Raw genomic sequence first — 22,483 nt, 5'->3', positions numbered from 1 at the left:
TAAAGATGCGTTCAAAATCACGTTATGATCATTCATTCAGGTTTACTTAGTTCAGGTATCTGTTCAAACAAAGGAAATGTGTTAAGTACCTGATTTTAACGCGGTTAAAGCACTTCAGTTTGTGATGTTGTCTTTCTAAATAAGTATAAGATGATAACAAAGAGTATTTACTTCGTTTTTAGGGTTCCGTACCCAAAAGGTAAAACGGGACCCTATTACTAAGACTTCGCTGTCCGTCCGTCCGTCCGTCCGTCTGTCACCAGGCTGTATCTCACGAACCGTGACAGTTGAAATTTTCACAGATGATGTATTTCTGTTGCCGCTATAACAAAAAATACTAAAAACTGAATAAACTAAAGATTTAAATGGGGCTCCCATACAACAAACGTGATTTTTGACCAAAGTTAAGCAACGTCGGGCGTGGTCAGTACTTGGATGGGTGACCGTTTTTATTTTTTGCATTATTTTCCGTTTTTTTTTTTCATTATGGTACGGTGCGCGAGTCCGACTCGCACTTGCCCGGTTTTATTCATCATCATCATTATTCTTAAGAGCCTAGCTCTTGTCGGTAGAGTAATCGCCATTCCGTTCTTCTCTCTCCCACTGTTTTGAGCTCCTGATACGTTACTACGTTGATTTTCGTTTTTATTTCTGTATAGAAAATATGGTCACCCTAATTCGATGAAATTGGGTGCAACCCTTGAGAAGGGTCACAAATTACTCCTGTCCTATTGGTCGTATTGCGGCTTACTCTTCTTTATATCTGCCCGATAAGCTTGGCTTTGGAGCCCACACGCTTTCGTGGTTAATGAAATCAGTACTAGGTAAATGGCTTGTGTTATTTTTCGCTAAAGAAATCGTTGAAAAACTTCTATAACGAACCATTGTTTTAGATATTTGACTCGTACCTTTCTGTAAAAAAAGTTGTCTAATTATGAATAACTTACTTTTGGTATTGTTCTAAAAATGACGATCGAAATTTATTCACTTCGTTATTGTTCATTGAAAATGAAATGAAATTAATTTACTAATTTAGTTGCCAGCGCTACTATTTAACTAGTAGCCAATCCTTTGTTTAACTAACTAATATCTGCAACTAATTAATTTGAATTGAGGGCAGCAACAATAGATGACATAACGCAGATAACGTTGCACCTACACTGCGTGGGCAAGCATAGTCACTGTTGATTAGCTTGTGTTATCAATGCATATTATACAAACACTTGATGTGCTCAAGCTGCCCGATACGGCTGCACTCTTCAAGGCGTCAGTCATCCACCGGCCGCCGAGGCTGCCGCACGCCCTTTTTATTGCCAGTCGCGACCCCATCTCTAAAAAGGGAACGAATATTTTTAGTTCACGGAAACCTCGTGTCGTTTTTGTTGAATCAAAAGTGCACTGAGGAAGTTTGTTGAATCGAAATTTCTTCGATACCGGGATGTGCTTTGTGGTTTAAGGTGAGTTTGTTTATCTTGATCAGCTGTGAATTTGTCAAAGAACTTTATCAAGTACTTTAATAGTTTATTAATTTACTTATTTGTATTTAACTGCATAGGTTAACTTTGATTCTCCAAGGATTGGCCCTTGGTATGAATAACAGTAACTATAAGTATGTGTGTGAAAACTATGCATTTTTATGCAAGGCTTTTATCGCATTATATGTACTAAAATACATATTGTTTCAGTTATACGGGATATTACTAATAAGTAATAGCGTTTAGTTTATATTTAATTTATTTACGCTTTGACGTTTGGGACGTAATGAACATAAATCATGATATTTTCGAGATTTAATTAAAGTTCCGTTTATATAAAAGTGGTATAAGAATATATGACATTTCTACAAATGATACAAATTAACCATAACTTTCTTTTTTACATGAATGCAGAAGGGTGTGTAACATTTTCAGCGTTCATGTTTGAAATATCGTACAATGTAAATCTGTATACAATTCTTATTACAGTACACGTGTCAATATGCCCTTTGTTTTCTCTTACGACGTTACAATACACGTGCATGGACGTTACACGCGGATCGAGTTCGGAAATTGACGCTCCTTTTTGAGATTTAATTAATGATTCTCTTTTAATATAACGATTATAACGGAAAGGAAGACGAATATTTAAAGGGCGGTAAAAACCAAGTCGAAAAGGTACTTGTTAAAATTGAGTTTTGTAAAGACGTGCAAGCTGTAAAGCCGGCAAAATATAACGCAAAGCACTGACTACAACTACTATTTAGTTTTACGATTGATGACATTTTATTGTCAATAAAGTCAAGCTTTATTTATTATTGTATGTAATTAATGTCTTCAAATGAGTTTCTACACTTTATGATATTATTTAATAAACTTAAGGTAATTTTAAACAATGCATTCAAAATCTTATTATGCTCACTATTACGAGTAATATCTGGGAGACATATATATAAAAACTCAAAAATGCGCGTTTTCCCAGAGATAAGACCTAGCTAGCTAGATCGATTTATCGCCCCCGAAAACCTGGGTTATTCCCACTAGTTACCACCAAGTTTTTACCAGTGGTAACTACTGGGAATTTTTTTCCCACCTTTTACCACGAAGAACGTATGGCGCCGAATACATTCCGGCGGATTCTCATTCAGCCGCATTCAATCCGGCTAATCGTTATACCGCCGCATTTCAAAACGCCCCTGTTTTTGAAAACGGCTAGCCGTAATGTAATACGGCGGATTATACGATCCGACTGCGACATATATATTTCGGGGATCTCGGAAACGGCTCTAACGATTTCATGAAACTTGCTATATGGAGGTTTTCGGGTTATTCCCACTAGTTACCACCAAGTTGTTACCAGTGGTAACTACTGGGAATTTTTTTCCCACCTTTTACCACTGGTAACTACTGGGAATAAAAATTCCCAGTAGTTACCACCAACTCGGGTTAGTGGTAACTACTGGGAATTTTTATTCCCAGTAGTTACCACCAAAACTTTGTTAGTGTTAAATACTAATACAAACAGTAGGTATGAATAGTATAAATAGAGTTATTTTGAATTACCTAATAAAATCACTTGAAAAATCATCTAAATGGATTATTAAATTTATCCTTAAGTACATATATCATAGTTTTTGTACTAGTACCGGTTAAACTGTTTCAATATTTTTGGTCACTTTTAAGGGAGTTTACTAAAACACTAATCGACTTATAATTATTTATTAAATTACTCTATATATTTATACTACACTATTTATAGTGTTTTTATTAGTATTTAACTCTAACAAAATTTTGGTGGTAACTACTGGGAATAAAAATTCCCAGTAGTTACCACTAAACCGAGTTGGTGGTAACTACTGGGAATTTTTATTCCCAGTAGTTACCAGTGGTAAAAGGTGGGAAAAAAATTCCCAGTAGTTACCACTGGTAACAACTTGGTGGTAACTAGTGGGAATAACCCGAAAACCTCCATATAGCAAGTTTCATGAAATCGTTAGAGCCGTTTCCGAGATCCCCGAAATATATATGTCGCAGTCGGATCGTATAATCCGCCGTATTACATTACGGCTAGCCGTTTTCAAAAACAGGGGCGTTTTGAAATGCGGCGGTATAACGATTAGCCGGATTGAATGCGGCTGAATGAGAATCCGCCGGAATGTATTCGGCGCCATACGTTCTTCAACACGGCTAGCCGTAATGTAATACAGCGAGTCATTAGCCGCCGCTTTGAAAGTTTTTAGTTCCCATTTTTAACACCCGTGGCGCTGCCTGACAAACGCTGGGGTGTCCATCAAATCTGGAGTTCGTCGGACTGTTTCTTTTCAAAAAACATTTCTTTCGCAACTTAACTAGACGGAGCCCCGCTTACCGCGCGAACCTACCTACCTATTGATTTAGTGAGACGTCCGTGAAAACATTACACTTTGGGGAAAAAAGAGTAGGTAGGTAAGTAGGTTAGGTTCGTTAGGTAGCTTCAGATGCCCGAAGGGCAAACCGCCCAGAAATAGGAGCCCCGCTTGCGGGGCTCCGTCTATTTAAGTTGTGAAGGAAATGTTTTGGAAAAGAAACACATGTAGTGCGGTGGGACCATGGTAAAAATAAATTAAATTGCAAACATTGTCAAACTCCGGTTACGTAGGCGACCGAAAGAACTGGTCACTCTACAATCTAAAATAGTAGTACGATGCGGCTAAACGTTGGCCGCCTTATTGAAGAACGTATCGCAATGACAATCCGGCTAATCGTCGAACCGCCGCATTTCAAAACGCCCCTGTTTTTGATAACGGCTAGCCGTAATGTAATACGGCGGATTATACGATCTGACTACGACATATATATAAATAAATAAATATACAAGAATTGCTCGTTTAAATATATATAATTTTAGTCGTTCTTAACTAACCTTTACTTATTTGTATAATGTAATCATAATAAGTGTAATAACAGTAGTCTAGCGCGACAAAGGTGTATTTTCGTAATTATACTAATTGCTTTTTATGTAAGCGGAGACGGCGTGGCACCCGCTATTAACTTGTAAGTGTTGTAAGTAAAATTTTGATGTGTGTCTAGTTTTAACGTGAATGTACTGGTGTGTTTTAAACTCAGGATTTATGAAAACACCACTCACTTTGTATTGATTTTTTTAAACTAAGTCACCCTGTTTTACTTTGACGTAAAGTGAAACTAGACTTACCTATGTATCCACTAGGTACCTACGTGGCTTAATAGTACAGTACCTACATTTTATACTTAAATTACTATTGATTTAAGTAAAACCAGCTTTATAGGCAATGATCGGAAGAGATCAACTATTTCTTTGAACGGTATCTCATCTCATTTAATCCCTTTTGAACTAAGCTCGGTCGGGGTATCCCTTATATAATCTACTTGATCGCTTCTAATACTTGTCTTTTATTTTAGTATTGTTATAGGTTACATGATTGTTAGTATTTATTTGTCGGACCGGACCCGACCGGGATAAGTGGCGTACTCGAAGAGAAGCCTATGCTCAGTGGTGGACGATATAGGCTGATATGATGATGATGATTTATTTCATTTGATCATATTTTTAAACCTAGTATGATATTATATTGGTTTCGAAATATAATAGCCATGAAAATCTCATTAATTGTAAGTAATCAAAGTGTTTTATAATAAAACAACTAATTTTGCTATTTAATTGAAAACTCATTGGCCCTCTCAATATTAATTAAAATTCGAAGCGTGATATCTAATTTATTAAGTTATAAAGTAATTATAGAGTCTAGTCTCTTTGACCACTATGCTATCAATTGATCGTCAGTGTCAAGGTAAAGTCAAACGTCAATGTAATTGGTTAAGCTTAGACTAAACTTTGTGTAGGCGTAATTTGATTTGATTGAATGCCTTCCTATAAAAGCCAACCATTACGCGGTCGTGTACTTCATTTGGTACCACCATGTTATAAAAGCTTAACATTATTGGAAACCGTTTTTGTAAACTAACTGAGATATGAGTAGTTCGCGAATAATAGATTCAAATGAAGTACTTCACTTGATATCAGTATCACTCTTTCATTCACTAGTTCAGCTCGTATTCATTTAATTCTTTACTTCAGGAGTTCCGTTTAAACACTTTTTCATTTACTTGCTCATTCGCATAGAAAGTGACAAGGACGCCATGTTAAACCTTCGATTCATGAATTTATTTATTTGAGTGATTCATATTGACTGATATTATCAATCAAATCCTTCATTCAACTCCATATATCCGCAAAAGAGAAATGAACCCTACTTTTGATATAGATAGTAGCTGTTGAGCTACTGAACTAAACTAAACTAGTGAACTAAAAGAGTGAAGTACTTCACAGCGTACGAAAGATGCATATCAATCTTTTCTTTTCAGTGACACATTTTGCGAATATCTAGAATGAGTAGAAAAGCAGTCTTAGGCAGGGTTGACTTGAAATGTGAAAAAATTTAAATACTGACATACATCCGGACATCATCGGTTATTTCATTAAAATCCGGCCACTAAATCCCTTATTCCAAAACCTTCCGTGGGCCATTGCCCCATAACTCGCCACAATACGCTGTAGCTAAAGCAGAGACGCTTTTCACATAGATTTTCGTACATTGACCCGCCTGTTGCTATCTCTATTTCACGCGCATAATTATATCGCTGTCCCGCCCATGATACCGGTTGTCAATGGCACTGTGTGAGATTGATAGCAATATAATGCGAGTGCAATACTGCCCTGCTAAGCCAATTAGCCGCATCTCAAATAAAAGTTTTATGCAAACATATACCTTACATTCTTTATCTGAAAATTCGGCTATTCGGCTTAGCTTAGGAGGGCAGAATAGAGATGTCAACAGGTCAATGTACGTAAATCTATGTGCAAAGCGTCTCTTCTTTAGCATAACCTGCTCTGTCCTTTGCACAAACTTTTAACTTCTAGCGGTTAGTTGAGGTTTCTAAAAAATCCTGACATTCGGCAAGTCCCCCGCAATCCTGACAAAGGACCAAAAATCCTGACATGTCAGGAGGAATCCTGACGTATGGCAACCCTAGACTTAGGCAAGTCCCATTCAAAGGGTATCAGGTGTTACTAAGGCGACGAAGTACGTTCGTCTGTCTGTTCTTTTGTCTATTTCTAGACTCAGTAACGGTAATTCGTTTACGGCCTGAATCCTTCTTTCTTTGAACGAAATATACACTGACAGGTTAGAAACCGCGCTTCAGGAAGATACTTTAAATCCTGAACCATTTTTAGATAACGTATTGCTTTCGAATATAACAAAAAACCTTTAAAATTTTATCTCAGCCCCATAAATTAAATTGCAGGAAACCATGACATATTAAAGCCAGAATTTTTAAGCCTGAAAATAATTTCATTTAACAAAATCAGTAAAGCGCGAATGGATTGCGATAATATGACGAGGATTTGGTTTTTGTTACGTTTTGGTAATGGACAGTCGGGCTGATGAACGTATATAGGATTATGAACACTTCGGCTGCGAGCCTGCGATTAGGACTAAAAGGTTTATGAAATTGGTTACCTCGTCTAAATTTTGTAGAAATGACCAGTCTTTTAAGATATCGAAATACTTAAAAATAAAACAATAAAAATAGTTAACACAAATCCCTAAACATTTTTTTTTTGTATTAATGTCAATGCCCTGCATAACGACTAATCACCACACCTTATAAAACAAAGTCCCCCGCCGCGTCTGTCTGTTTGTTTGTATGTTCGCGATAAACTCAAACCGCTGAACGGATTATCATGCGGTTTTCACCTATCAATAGAGTGATTCTTGAGCAAGGTTTAGTTACGAGTAGGTGTATAATTTGTTAACCTGTGCGAAGCCGGGGCGGGCCGCTAGTGTCACTGTCAACTAAATACCAGGCATGGCAAAAGATTTCTACAATAGGGAATCATATTTTTTTCTTCTTTTGTCGATCGTTTTGTTTCGTTGAATACGTTGATCCTTAGAACACGTATCTCTAACACGAGTAAGTAGGCATACCGAATCATCCAAGCGCACGAGTTTATCCACCCGGGATTAATATTGCCGAATATTGAAAATGTTGCCCACCCGAGTGGCACGCGTTAACATTCCGAGAGTATCGTCGTGTTCAATCTCACTCGGAATTAGTGTTGGTAGGAATGGGAACTCGTGTCTTATGAGTCTAAATTGGAAGACATCGACTCGTTTTGACACGACTCTGCGCTTACGAAACTTCTGAGTCTTAAATTCCGACTTGAGTCCTTATTGAGTCTTTTAAGCGCAACTTAATAGGAATCGAGACGGGTAAAGACTTCGTCAAAAATGTTGTAGGTTTGGTCTAAATGAACCCTAATGAAAATGGGCGTTACTGATCAGAAAATTTTTGGCCAAAGGAATCGAGTCATTACAAAAGACTCGGGTCTTGATAAGAACTGAAGTTTAGACTCAATGAATAGAGTCGAGTCTTAATGCAGAGGACTCAAAAGACTTGAGTCTTAACCAACACTATTCGGAACCTATTAAAATAAAGGCCGTATCCAATTGAAGTTGGGATAATTTGAATAAAGGGTCTGCTAAAGTATTTACTCTACCTCCACCATTTGAATAGGTGTTTACTACCTACTTACCTAGTGCTACGAGTATGTTGAAGTCTTTTATTAGAAAAAGCATTTTCGTCTCAAAAATAGACGAAAACTCGAAATCTCATCTGTCATAGTGGAATCTGGAAGCGTATTCTGATAGTCATAAATGGTATTAAGTAATATTTAGGCTAGATCTGTAATGGATATGCTTTTTCGGGGTCATTACTGTCATTAGTGACGTTTCTGGTTGAAGAAATGTAATTTTTAACACTGACATATCATATCCATAACATTAACAAATCCAGATAAACTTTATAATCTGTTATTAAAATCAACCGCTAGTTCTTGGAAGCGACATTTGAGATGAACTTTGTGCGTTATTTCATTACCATCGTTACCGTCTTAGCTTAGCACTGAAAAAACATTTACGTACTTTGCTTTGGCCTTACGTTTCGTTTGACTATCGTATACATCTTCGGTGGACTAATAGTCGTCACACACAATCATCGAACTGATCACAACGTTAAATATGGTTGTGACATTTGTCAAAATTTTCACACAAGCACATTTTAATAAACTAAAACTACTATGACGTGTATACACATGGTACAGGCCTTTAGTGTCCAGGCGGCTTAGCACGGTCGTGTTTTTATTCCTTGTCACCATGCCTGTCACGTTCTAACAAGTATGTAAGTGCGAAAGGGACGTGCATAGTGATAGTCGATAAAAATGGAACCGTGCTGAGCCCGCAGTTGTTCATATTGGGATGACAGTATTCATTATCAGTCGATGCCCACTGATAAGTAATATAAAAATAGATAAAAATCGACTTCAAAGTGTCAAGGGGGATTACCCTACGATATAGTTTGCATTATAAACAATGGCTCTCAATGTAAATTAGGTATATCGCATGGCAAAAGTGTGCAAATTATATCGGAAGGTAATGACCTCAAAACGTGTCTCAACCTGATACAACCAGCCCGAGAATGTGGGAGTCGCATGCATAATACACGAGGTACTGGGTCCTAAATAGAGCAGACCACAGTATCGATTCGAGTTCATTTCCGGCCGAGCGCTACTCTACGTACTACGACCTACAATATTTTAGTCTGTGCACTTCCAGCCTTAACTTATTCTGGAGAAGTAATTCTGGTATATGGTATAAAATACACAGCTTAATCCGTGGAAAATTGAATTCTGTGTTGAATATTGCTTTAAAAAATTGTACAACAATGATGTAAAAAGTGTTTATCCGGGTAAACAGTTATTTTGTTATTAAAAACGTTAAGGATAATTAAGTCCACCTTTTAATGAATAATCTAAAAAACTTGTAGGAACAGTATTATGCTTAATGGATAGTCATTATTAAAATTCGTTCTTCATAAAAAAATTGGTCTATCAGCGTCGATCAATTCTTATTTTTAACTGCACATTAAGTATTAAATGAATGTTTTTTTTTAATGCTACTGTCATAAATTGTTCATGCTTGTCTTTAATAATAATTTTCTAGCTTAGGTACTACATACCTATTGCATAACACCATTTTTCGACCTCAAGGGCGACGACCTCACCGGCGTTTAAATTTATATTTTCGTATTCCGTAAATCCAGAAGACGTGTATTGTTCAGTTCGTGTTGAAGCCCATCGCAATTGTTCTCTGTTGTTACAACATTCGGTTTATCCTCAGACAGTCTATCAATTATGTTAATTGTTTGTACTGTACATTAGGTACATACTCAGATCACTTGTCTTAAATGAAGCATATAAGACGACTTGCGATCACAAATCACCACACTTTAGCCATAGAGAAAAAAATACATAAGAGTGCTCACTCCATCAGTTTCAGTACCAAAACGACTATTATTTTCGTAGTCGACATCTAGCATCGAGTAGCGGAATTATCAGTACTGATGCTACACTTGACAATAGATGTTCCGACGACCGAAAAGTCTAAAGCTCAACAATTTTCAGCTAATATTATGACCGGTTTAACCGGAACTCTATTTTCAACTCCTTCTGCTTTTAATATTACTTGTAAATTGTTGTTTAATACAACATTCATTTCTCTATGCTTTAGCGTTCCCATTGGTGCCAAATTAGTATTAGTTAGAACGCAACCTCTGAAGAGTGTCACGAACCCACCACCAATTGTATGGCGTCGGCTAGGTTCGTGTGACTCTACACGTAACTCCCAAGATTTTCTAGATTATTCGATATCCATCCTAAACGGTGCGTAGTCTATGTTGTATATGTACATAGTCTACGACCACACATCACATGGGCCATTATGTTGTAAAAAACATGCCGTTAGTCATCGTTTTGTGTGACATTGACCCTTCCGTGTATGGGCAGTGGATTATACCTCCTTTTTGTTTTTATTGTGCCATAAAGTGTTAATTGGATTACTGTATTTATCTACTGTGACACGCGAGATGTTGCATCAATGTTAATGATATACTTACTTAATGGCGCAGCGACCCAAAATGAGTCCACGCCACGAGTACACGCCAGTTGTCTCGATCCTGTGCCATCTCCCGCCAGTTATCGGCATGGAGATCGCGCAAGTCCGCTTCAACAACATCGCCCCAGCGGTACCTGGGACGTCCGATCGGTCTCCGCCCTACTGAGCGTCCCAGGTATGCCCTTTTAGCGCCACGCTCTTGAGCCTTTGTTAATAATGTTAATGATATACACGTAACTTTTTGAGGATCACGCATAGGTAGTCACAGAAAAACCTCCCAAGGTGAGTTAACTCCTGAGGTACCCTTCGCGCTACGACATGGGGTTCTTCAAGAAGCAGGTATTCAGGGTTCTCAAGGCTCGGCAACGTATAAGTGGCTCCTCCGATGCTCATGTCTATTGGCGATGGTGACCGCTTCCTCGTTTGCTGCCTATTGCATTTATCTCTTCGGTTTCTGAAAGTTGCGGATACTAATTTCTCGTTAGGCTAATGTTGTACCTATTTAATTTGTGGGCGTTAGGTCAGGAAATGAATGCTCAAAAAAAGTTGTAGAGGGAAATGCTTGGAACACAATTTTTGACTCCGTAACTTTGTTTGGACTAGTTAAGAGGTGAACATATCAAAAGTCCCCGGCCGTAGCCCCGGTGCTTGGGGGGGGGGGGCAGAGGGGGGGTAAGAAGGTCTCGTTTTTCGGTTTTTCACTTACATCTTGGAAACTTTGCGTCTTAGCGACATGACTACTTAGACAAACCGAAAGCGGATAAAGTTTGTTACAAGTTTTATTTAGTCAAGTTGTTATATAGCTATATACATCCATGTTAGTTCACTGCATAATAAGAATAAGCTATCAATACATAGGTACACTCTAAACAACATTTGACGTTCGACAAACTAGTGCTGAGAGTTTCAACTGGTAGGTATAATTGTAACCACAGACTTTATTAAATAGAGTCCGGCCGTGGTCAGATTTGTATACCTAAAAAGAAAACTTTTAATTAAGACTTAACAAGTTGCCGCTTGTAGTCATTTTTTATGTTAATAAATCGTCATGTTTTTTCCTGGTCTAGTTTTACTTTCGGCGCGATTTGGGAAATGAATTAGAGATTAACTAGATACGATATAGTAAAGATATGTGACGTCCCAGGAGTAAAGGTACCTTATGGCGGTTGGCGTTTACGCTATTATTAACGTCGCTCCAATATTATTGCGGCGCTATGCGACGTAAGCGCCAGCCGCCATAAGGTACCTTTTTCCGTGGAACGTCACATAACTTTTCTATTTCATGTCTAGTGAATCTCTAATTCATTACCTGAATCGCGGCGCCAGCCGCCATAAGGTACCTTTTGCCGTGGAACGTCTCATATCTTTACTATTTCATATCTAGTGAATCTCTAATTAATTTCCCGAATCGAGCCGTTTATCTATAATTTCGACGGATAATTCAGAGCACGAACTTTGTCATGAATAATGTTTCCCCTTGCTTATCAAGAAAAAGTTAAATAGGTAACGCTATTCTTTCCTATATGTGTATTCAGAATAAACAAATATGCTATTTATATCTGCGTCCCGCTCTGAAATGAATCTGATATTAATACCGAATGAAACCGAAGTTTTCTGCTTCCTCCTGCCGTGCTATGTATTTTCGGCTCATACTTATTCAACGTGCAGACCTATGGTTTGCTTATTATCATAGAATAAGCATCAATCTTATTCTGAGAAGTATACTAAATGTGAGGGGCATACATTACTGTATTTTCTTCGCTATACAGAATGGCCAAAAAATAACTGCATTCCCGTTGCCAGGGAGGTTTTGGGATTATACTGAGCAACGTTTACTATGGGACCATATACCCATAATCGCGAATAAAAAATTTGGCTGTTTCATACATTTCGGCTTGTCCATTTTCTATGGGAGGGTAAATTTTTTTTCGCGATCTCGGGGTTGGTCCCATAGTAAAAGTTGCTCAGTATAATAGCAAAACCTCCCTGGCAACAGGAATACAGTTATTTTTTAGCCATCCTGTATATTATCTTTCTTCTAAGGCTATAACCTATATTTATTGCACTTTTAAAAATAAGCCTAATGATGAAACTATTTTATATAATAATCACGGAAAAAAGAATGAGCGCGCCGCGCTCTGACGGGAAACGGCATGTGCCTGGATTAGTATGGAAACCTATGTCGCCAACACGCTGTCACAAAAATTGGCCATATTTTTCTTATTTCGAAAAGGATTATGAGCCCTCGCCCATCTCAATAATTTGAACTTTACAGCAAAGAAAATTATGTCGAAAATGCACTACGATTTTTATTTTTGTAAATTGACATTTATGCTCTATTGCTTTTACACTTGCATGGCTTTTCCAAGAGTGAATGCGATAGGATAAAATATTCGACTATGAGGTTGACACATGCGATAGGGATGTGCATGATTCGGTGTGATATCGATAAACGCTTATTAAAGATTAGTGCAATGTACACGTAAACTACTCAGGCTTTTTATACATATGTATTACTATATTTTCTGGCGACGATTAGGTACATACTTACTTTTTAATAAAAAAATGCTCGTATTGAAAGTAATCAAGCCACCAACCACGCATATAACTGTAAGCGAGTATATAATAAAAACTGTTACTCCTTAGCACACCCCGCGTGATGTTCGCGTCCTCAGTTACAACCATCATCTTCCTTCTTCCTAGCGTTGTTCCGGCTATTTGCCACGGCCCGTGAGCCGGCCCGCGTCAGGCACGGAGCCTGGGGTCTGCTTGGAAACTTATCACAAGAATTGGCTTATGCACTCTTTTGTACAAAAGAGACTGTCATCTGACCGTCCAACTCCGAGAGGAGACTTTACAGCCGTATTCGAACAATGAGATACGTCAAATACTAAATATTGAAACGATATGGGTCAAACAAGTGTCAAAAGTCTAGTCAAAGGTCGAATGTGAAGACCGCTTTAAGATTTGTCCAAGAGTGTGGAGCGGGCTTTAGACTGGCCAGCAAATACCCGGCAGTAAAATTATGTGACAGCTTAAAACTGACACCTTACCTACTCGTATTTAATATACAAAATTGACAAATATGTATCCATGGATGCAATACTATAAGAAAAACTTTAAATCAAATAATCCATTAAATAGCAATAAATAAGTAAGAACATATTTTGTACATAATATAAAATATGCATAAGCGACGACTTTTTCGATATGATCATCCAGAGGCAAAACAAAAATAAATTATTAAGAACATGTATGAACATAAACAAATCGAACTGTGTATGTATACGAACATCGACATCGATAACATTTTTGATATGGTCCTCGCACTGTGGCTGAATAGCGCACCCGTACATGACTTTGACGCTAAGTAGATATCAACCTTATCTCATTTACATAAATTTGATTTTTGCACTAAACAATCCAAAAATCCTTGCGGAAACCGAAAATGTAAAAAATATTGAAATATTACTTGAAATAATACTTACCGATGATATGAAATGCCTCCATATATAAACATTTATTGTTCGGCTAGCGTTTTTACACTCCAAAATGGAGCAGCGCGGCATATTTGTAATTATTTCTAATTTTTCCTGGAATCGTTTTCACATCTGACATCTCAAAAGCGCCATACTGAATTGACACACGACTGACAATAGTCTGTGGTGAAACTGAGTACAATAAGGCTTAATCATGCCACACGCTATAGATGTACGTTTCACTTCTATTACTTCTTTGTTTTGTGATAATAATGAACATATGTTGCTAGTTATACCGGGAAGTAACGGCACGTTTTTTAACCTTTTATATTCTGGCCTTATTAACTTCACTTTTTTTTTTCGTTTCCAGTGTGCGCCAAATATATCAGCGAATATTTTAACACTGTAAAATACATCATGAAATCATAACACGTATTTATCGAACATATTATCATCATGAAATCTCGAATCTCAATGTCGATTGGAGCAATTCTTGACGTTTTGGCATGCTTGTTGTTTCACCGACATCGTTTGTGTTGTGAGCAATAACTCATTCACAAAGGGAAAATACTGAGCTCCAATTAATCGCACTTGCTATATGAGTTCACGTTTTGGCGTCACAATAACTGACCGGAGACGGTCCTTATTTCTTTGCAATAAGGTTTATAATTGGATATTAAAGTACGCCAAAACGTTGAAACGGATGAACGCCGCGCATGCCAAACGGAGAATGTCAGTACGCCAACTTTTGTTTCCTTATTTAGTCCTTGTACGGTACGGGACGCGTATGCATAGTACAGTCAACGGTAAAAATATGGGTGTAGACAACTTACTCAAAAATATGTCCCATAGTTCTTAATTCACTGACATAAGAGTTATGGGACATATTTTTGAGATGATTTGTACACCCATATTTTTACCGTTGACTGTACGTGGACATGCAATATTAATGTCCAAAAACCCTTTTTATTCAAGAGGGGGGACGATTGGATGGCATTTTTTTACATGCAATGTAACGGTTTATACCGTTATTTCTAATTAAGATTCTATAAAATAAGAAATTAAACTAAAACCTAAATATAAATATAAATTACTATAATACACATTTTATACATATTCTCAAAGAAAATATACAAAAATCTTCTTCCTAGAAATTTGATTAAAAAAAAAATATGCACATGAAATCATACAAATACGTAGCTCAGAAAACATATCAAATTCTTACAAAACGAAAAAAAAAATAAAGTCTATAAAAGAAATGAGAATACATATTATATGAATCTGACTAATTGTTATGGAGATGCCTTCATAAAATTTGATGTGCTTCCTTATCTGAGCTGTGTCACTTATAACTCTACACATAATACAATGCTTTTAATTGCTACTTGTTCTTATTACAGATTTTAAGTAATCTCTGTATTCCAAATTATAAGTCCTAAAAATCTCTCTAACGACAATATGTGCTCCTAAACAGTGTTAAATATTGTCGTAAACAAATGAGCAAGCCCGAGCACCTTTTTTTCGTTGGTTTTTGGTCAGGAGTAAGGTAAACTGGTCTTTGTTGGAGATTTTGTATAATTTGAACAAATATTGGCAATGTATTAGAAGGGATCATACTAGCTTTCTACTTTTTGATGAGAACGAGTTGCAAAAGTTAAATATGTACATATATGAAATATGTAATATGATTACGCATCGTTTTAGAATGGGTGAACGGGTTTCATGCATTTTGGATTTAATTCATAAAATATGTGGTTATCTACTTATTCAAAATTCGCCCACACGACTTTGCTAATTTATAAGTCGTTGACGCATCATTTATGAAAATTATGAACCCAACTGTCTGACAAAAACGCATAAGTCACGTCAACGTCACTCTAAAGTTCTTATGTAGGCGATCCTACATTTTTTGTTTTCTCAAACCAAATCACTTCAATGCTCTTGTCAAGCTGTGTTTAATTTAATATGAACATTATATTAAATCTAAGAAATGCCGTTGTTTATTTTGAATTTGGATTGTTTGGAATGCGATTCCTCGGAGCTAAATGCAATAGTGATAGAGCTTAGCGAAAAGAAACTGCATTTTTGGCAGAAAGCAAGCCGCTTTGCCCAGTGATACTAGGGACCAATCTGAATGATTTCATCCGAGGAAACACAAATTTCATTCACTAGAATTCAAGATGGCGGACCATTTCCAAAATGGCGGCTGCAATATTTAAAAAAATTATAGACACAAAACGGCTGCACCGATTTTAATGATTGATATATCGATCAATTCGTATTGACACTTGTAATCGAATAAAAAATATGGCATTTAAGAAATTAAAGATGGCGGCCGAATATTAAGAAAATTGTGTTTTTTTTCTTTATTTTTTTTCCTTCGAATGAAAATAACAACTAAATATTCTATATTATGATCACATATTCTTTCATTTAAATGAAACCTGATAATATTATCTGCAAAATAAAAAAATAATCTTAACAATCCGTTTAGTAGTTTTTGAACTATACTCATTTCAAAAAGCGCGTAACTGCCGTCCGAAACGGCCCGCTCGCGCGGCTCGCGTCAAAACTGAGAATTTTGATGATTTAAAGGTAAAAAAAAACTGAAAACATATTTACTTTATTTATTGAGCTATAAATAAATTGTATTTCTGCTTATTATTTGTGACCATCACGGGAAAAGTTATGGCGGCTGGCGCTTACGTCGCTTAGCACCGCAATAGTATTGGAGCGGCGTTAATAATAGCGTAAGCGCCATCCGCCCTAAGGTACCTATACCCGTGGGTTCAAATTTATTCCTCTTTATCATCTTCGTCCGATGTGGATGAACTGAAAGAAAAGAAAATTCATATGAAATCGGAACAAAATATACCTAATATAATTAAATTAAATATATAGAGATGAACTACGCCAAACTAACTTCCATTACTATTTCAATGTGTGTAGTATTGAAATAGTAATGGAGGGCGCGACAGTTTGGCGTGGTTTATCTTATGAATAGGAACACATGCAGAAGAAGCTGATGGCCGCATCGTACTTCACGCAAAATATCAGGCAGAACAGGAAATTAGGCGTATTTTGATTAGAACTTCCGATACAGATGTTTTGGTGTTATTGATATCATATCATCAATCTTCAATTGATAGTGGCCTGCAAGAGTTATGGCTAATAACTGGGACTGCAAATAAACGCCGTTATATCGATGTTCATAAATAGCAAATACTTTGGGTCCTGACAGATCAATCGCTCTTCGTGGCGTGAACGCCTCTACAGGGTGTGACACTACTTCTTACTTCCATACAAAAGGAAAGAAGTCTTGCTTCGAAACGTGGTTGTTACACCCTGAAGTTACACCAACTTTGAAAGAAATATCGCTGCCATTACAAAGCCTTCCTGAAGAAATCATGGCTGTGCTGGAAAAGTTCACCTGCTACTTATATGACCCACAAATATCACATTCGTCGGACAACTTGGTACGCAAGGAGCTATTTGCTACTAAAAATTAATTGGTAACCAGCATCCCACCAACATCGGCAGCATTACATAAACACGCGCTCCGTCTCACATATCAAGCAGGCCACTTATGGGGTGATATGCCCTTATTCTTGATGATGCCTCTGTGCCATTGCCATACTCTTGGGGTTGGAAGTCATCTAATGGCAGTTGGGAATCGCAATGGTCTGATGCTAGGGCGATGTGGTGAATTATTATACCTGGACCATTGCGGCTGTAAAAAAGGCTGCGAAACAATGCGCTGCACGTGTTCCGACACGTCTACCCTGCACAGTGCAATGCAGCACTTGCAAAAACAAAAGGTACTTATAGATAAACCACGCCAAACTGTCCCGCGCTCCATTACTATTTCAATACTACACACATTGAATAAATAGTAAATTAATTATATTAGGTATATTTTGATCTGATTTCATATGAAGTTTATTTTCTTTCAGTTCAACCACATCGGGCAAAGATGATAGAGAGGAATAAATTTGAACCCACTGGTATAGGTACCTTAGGGCGGATGGCGCTTACGCTATTATTAACGCCGCTCCAATACTATTGCGGTGCTAAGCGACGTAAGCGCCAGCCGCTATACCTTTTCCCGTGATGGTCACAAATAATAAGCAGAAATACAATTTATTTATTTATTTATAGCTCAATAAATAAAGTAAATATGTTTTCAGTTCTTTTTTTACCTTTAAATCATCAAAGTTCTCAGTTTTGACGCGAGCCGCGCGAGCGGGCCGTTTCGAACGGCAGTTACGCGCTTTTTGAAATGCGTATAGTTCAAAAACTACTCAACGGATTGTTAAGATTATTTTTTTTATTTTGCAGATAATATTATCAGGTTTCATTTAAATGAAAGAATATGTGATCATAATATAGAATATTTAGTTGTTATTTTCATTAGAAGGAAAAAAAATCAAGTAAAAAAACACAATTTTCTTAATATTCGGCCGCCATCTTTAATTTCTTAAATGCCATATTTTTTATTCGATTACAAGTGTCAATACCAATTGATCGATATATCAATCATTAAAATCGGTGCAGCCGTTTTGTGTCTATAATTTTTTTAAATATTGCAGCCGCCATTTTGTAAAAGGTCCGCCATCTTGAATTCTAGTGAATGAAATTTGTGTTTCCTCGGATGAAATCATTCAGATTGGTCCCTAGTATCACTGGGCAAAGCGGCTTGCTTTCTGCCAAAAATGCAGCTTTCGATGTAAATATCGCCGTAAGCCCTACTACTACAAAGGAAATCCGTTATTAGGTATAAGAAAGATTTACGTTTATGATCTCAAATGTACCGAATATACCGATCTTTCCTATAATATCTAAATGCTCAGTCAAAAAGAGCGTATCCTTAAAAGTTTTTGCACAAGCGAAAATGGGAGTAAGTAGCTTAGTTTATTTAGAATTTTCCTTTTCTCTAACGATGGCGCGGAGGTCTCTTGGAACTTTTATGAATTCCAGAAAACTTCCCAGACAAATAAAACCGAAATCTCTTCCTTTAAAAGTTCAAGACCCTTGACGAAGCAAAAAAGAAAATGATGAACTGAACGCCAATAATGCTTAATTAAATATTACGAGGAAAATATCAATTCGTTCATAATATTCATAGAATTTCATTGCCAACTTCGATGTTTTCTCAAAATTTATTTTTAATATTGTTTTTTTATTTGCGTTTGCTTCTAGTTAAAATACAACGAATATTTATTGTGCGTTTTCCGTCAGGCAACGCACAACCGAAATCGTTGAAGATTTAAATTTTGTGACATATATTCTTCAAATAAATGCGGTTGAAATTTTTTAACGATTTCTAGAATGCTCTCTGTAGAAACTAGAGTTAGACCAAGACAAGTCTGCAACTATTTTGATAGCACACGTGCAAGTTTTATTTATACGTCATAGAAGTTTGACGTTTAAAATAACACTTGCAGTGCGTGTGCTATCAAAATCGTCGCTGACTTGTCTTGGTCTAACTCTAGTTTCTTCAGAGAGCATTCTGAAGTGTAACAAACTATGTTATAACTCGGCTTGACGTCGCATTTACTGAGCCCGTAGCTTCGCGTCTAGACGGCGAATTGGTGATGGAATGAAATTGTAATAACTTATGAAAGTTATGAATAATTTTGCCACTATAGGAACTTGAACAGGACACGATTAAAGTTACTAGACGAACTACCTAACTAGAAGATTAAACAGACTAACTTTAGATCTCAAACATTCAAAATGGATCAATCGGAGTTTCACTAGGAGATTTAAAACTTAAGTCTGGGAGCACAAATCTGAATGCGACTGACTGTTACAAAAATTTAACTGTGCGATGGCTTTATTAAAATGAAGTTGAATTTTCATTAAGTAATTACTTCAGTGCTCATGTTATCTCTAATTAAGTGCTAGAACTAAGTTGTTTTTACGTGTCTACTAATATCTCTTTCATTAATTACATTTTCCTAAGAGTAACATCTTCAGAACAGGCCTTTCATCGTTAAAAAAATACATTAGTTAAATGGTAGGTATATTCCAGTTGGTGCATTTAAAGAAGACATTATTTAAGACGTCTCGATCAATTTAGTTTCTAAGAAAATGTTCCATTTTAAAGTGGAATTGCAAATAGGTACTTGTTTTGAATCTCGTATGGCTTTTATAGGTTCCATAATGCTCGTGAAAGAGAATTAATCATACAATATAGTGTATTTCATGCATACCACAATGTTCACAATACCCTATTCTCGCATTCATAGCTCGTTATGAACAACCATGTTTTCCTTCGCCGCAAATGCTATAGCAAGCGTAATGTTATATTAATAGATTTATATCCCTTTTTGATATTCAACACGCTACAGTAAGTAAATATTTTGCTATTTCGCCGATCATGTTTATGTTGCCTCACCATTTTAATAAGGTAGGTCATTTTGTTATAACCTTAGGAAAAAGATGCGTCGTAGATTCCCGATATACACTTGTACCATCACGCTCCGCGATTGTTGCACCATTTAGGGTCCTAGCTAAATTGGTTGCTCAATACTTACGCTATAGAATTTCCAATTTAGCAAGAACCCTAAATGGCATAACAATCCCGTGTGGTGACTATACAGGCTGTATGAAACGTATCATGAGCCCTATGACTAAATGATCGCGAAAGAAGCCACCGTATTAATACTTGTAACTTATACTTTGTCACAAGTCTTCAATCAGCTTCAGTTATCTTATCAGCCGAAAGAAGTCCATCGTTGGTAAGGCTTATTTTTAGGGCATGCAGTACCGGTCCCGGTACCAAGATTTTCATTTCCCGGTTCTGGGCATGGCCGGAACCGGGATTCCCGGTTCTTCCCGGTTCTCAAGGCATCTTATGATAATTTGTAAATTGTTTGTGTTAGCGTACGCACAATCTTTATAAATGACTTATTTTCATATAGATAATTGCGGAAGTATTAATAAATTACAAATTTTATTTAAAAAAAGACACTTTAATTGGCGGTCCAACCTATTTTACGAAATTTATATAACCGGCATAAAAGTAAGGTAAACGTACTAGTGCTCGACATGCTAATGCCCAATCGATGTCATCTTGCTGTCATCTCTATTGACAATGACTTAAGTTTCAAGATGACATGTACTGGGACCGCGTCGAGTACCTGTTTACTGAGCGATGTTTCAGATAAAAACAAAATTGAAATAGAAAATAACTGGGTGAATTTTTACAATTTACCATTATCCGTAATATCGATTGAAAATATTGGAATGCCTACTTTACTAGGTTAGTTTGTCGGGTTATTTGGGTCCCCCGTTTCATATCACCATTATTAAATGTTATTTAATGTCCCGAGTTAAAGTACTAAAACATTACTACTATTGAAATGGGAATAAATAGTCATATGATGACAACCGGGAAGTACCGGTACCGGGTCTTCAGTACCGGTTCTTTTGACATTATAAAATTCCCGGGAATTGGAGAACCGGGATTTCTCGGGAGCATGCCATACTTATTTTGTGTCAACGCCATCGAAACTTAAATAATATATCGAAATAATCACGTGACTTTTCCCTCGATACATTTTTACTTCTAGGTTAGAGTTTCATAATCATTCAATTTAAGAGCTGGGCTTTTGTCGGTGCAGCGTGATGAAGTTGTCTCCACCTTGGTCGGTCCGAAGCCAGCCCTTTAGTGTCCTGGTACGACACGGCCCCTACATGATCTTTTGGCTCATCCATTTATTTTCCCTTCTATGATTATTATGAGGATGATGATGATGATGATTGGAGTTTATCAATAAACTATTGTAGTCTTGGCTACGGTTCCTGATCTCCACAACGCCTGAATGTGCCCTCATTCGGCGATTTCCTTCCTGTATTCTTGATTTAATCGTTGACTTGATTAGGGACCTTCCCAGCATCTTCCCTCTATCGGTTATCGGAGAAAAATCGTTGAATATTCGATAGAGGCTCGAATTTTCTAAATCAATCAAGTTCATAACGGTCCCAAATCCGGACACTGATTGTTTAATAAAAATGGAAAGCAGGGACATAATGCCTCTCATAATCCTGCGCAATTTGCGTTGGAAAAACTCCAATGAAGATAACATCTGTCACGGGTCATGCTTGCGCAATTTGGTTTTGTGTTGTGCTTTCTGGCTGTGCCGTTCTGTGATTGCCGAATGCAGGCAAATCGGACGGTGAGGTCGACCAGGGGATCTGTAACTTCAAGATACGTTACAACTTGAAATGATCCGAAGGAGACGATTTGGCTCATTAAGGGCTCATTTAGACGGCGCGCGAACTCGCATGCGATTTTAGTTACTAAAATCGTATGCGAGTTCGCGTGTGTTCGGTAATGCGAAAACACCCGTTGGTAACGTCACTTGTCAGTAGAAAAATATGTATGTAAATATATTTGGCTTGTCACGGGTTTAACCTATTATATTTCGTATTGTATCTAATGACGTCAGATATTGGCATATGCCGTTGCGAGTCGTACTTCTACATATAC

The sequence above is a fragment of the Cydia splendana genome, chromosome 12, assembly GCF_910591565.1.
Source record: "Cydia splendana chromosome 12, ilCydSple1.2, whole genome shotgun sequence".
Taxonomy (NCBI): Eukaryota; Metazoa; Arthropoda; class Insecta; order Lepidoptera; family Tortricidae; genus Cydia; species Cydia splendana.
This window is presented reverse-complemented; position numbering follows the sequence as displayed.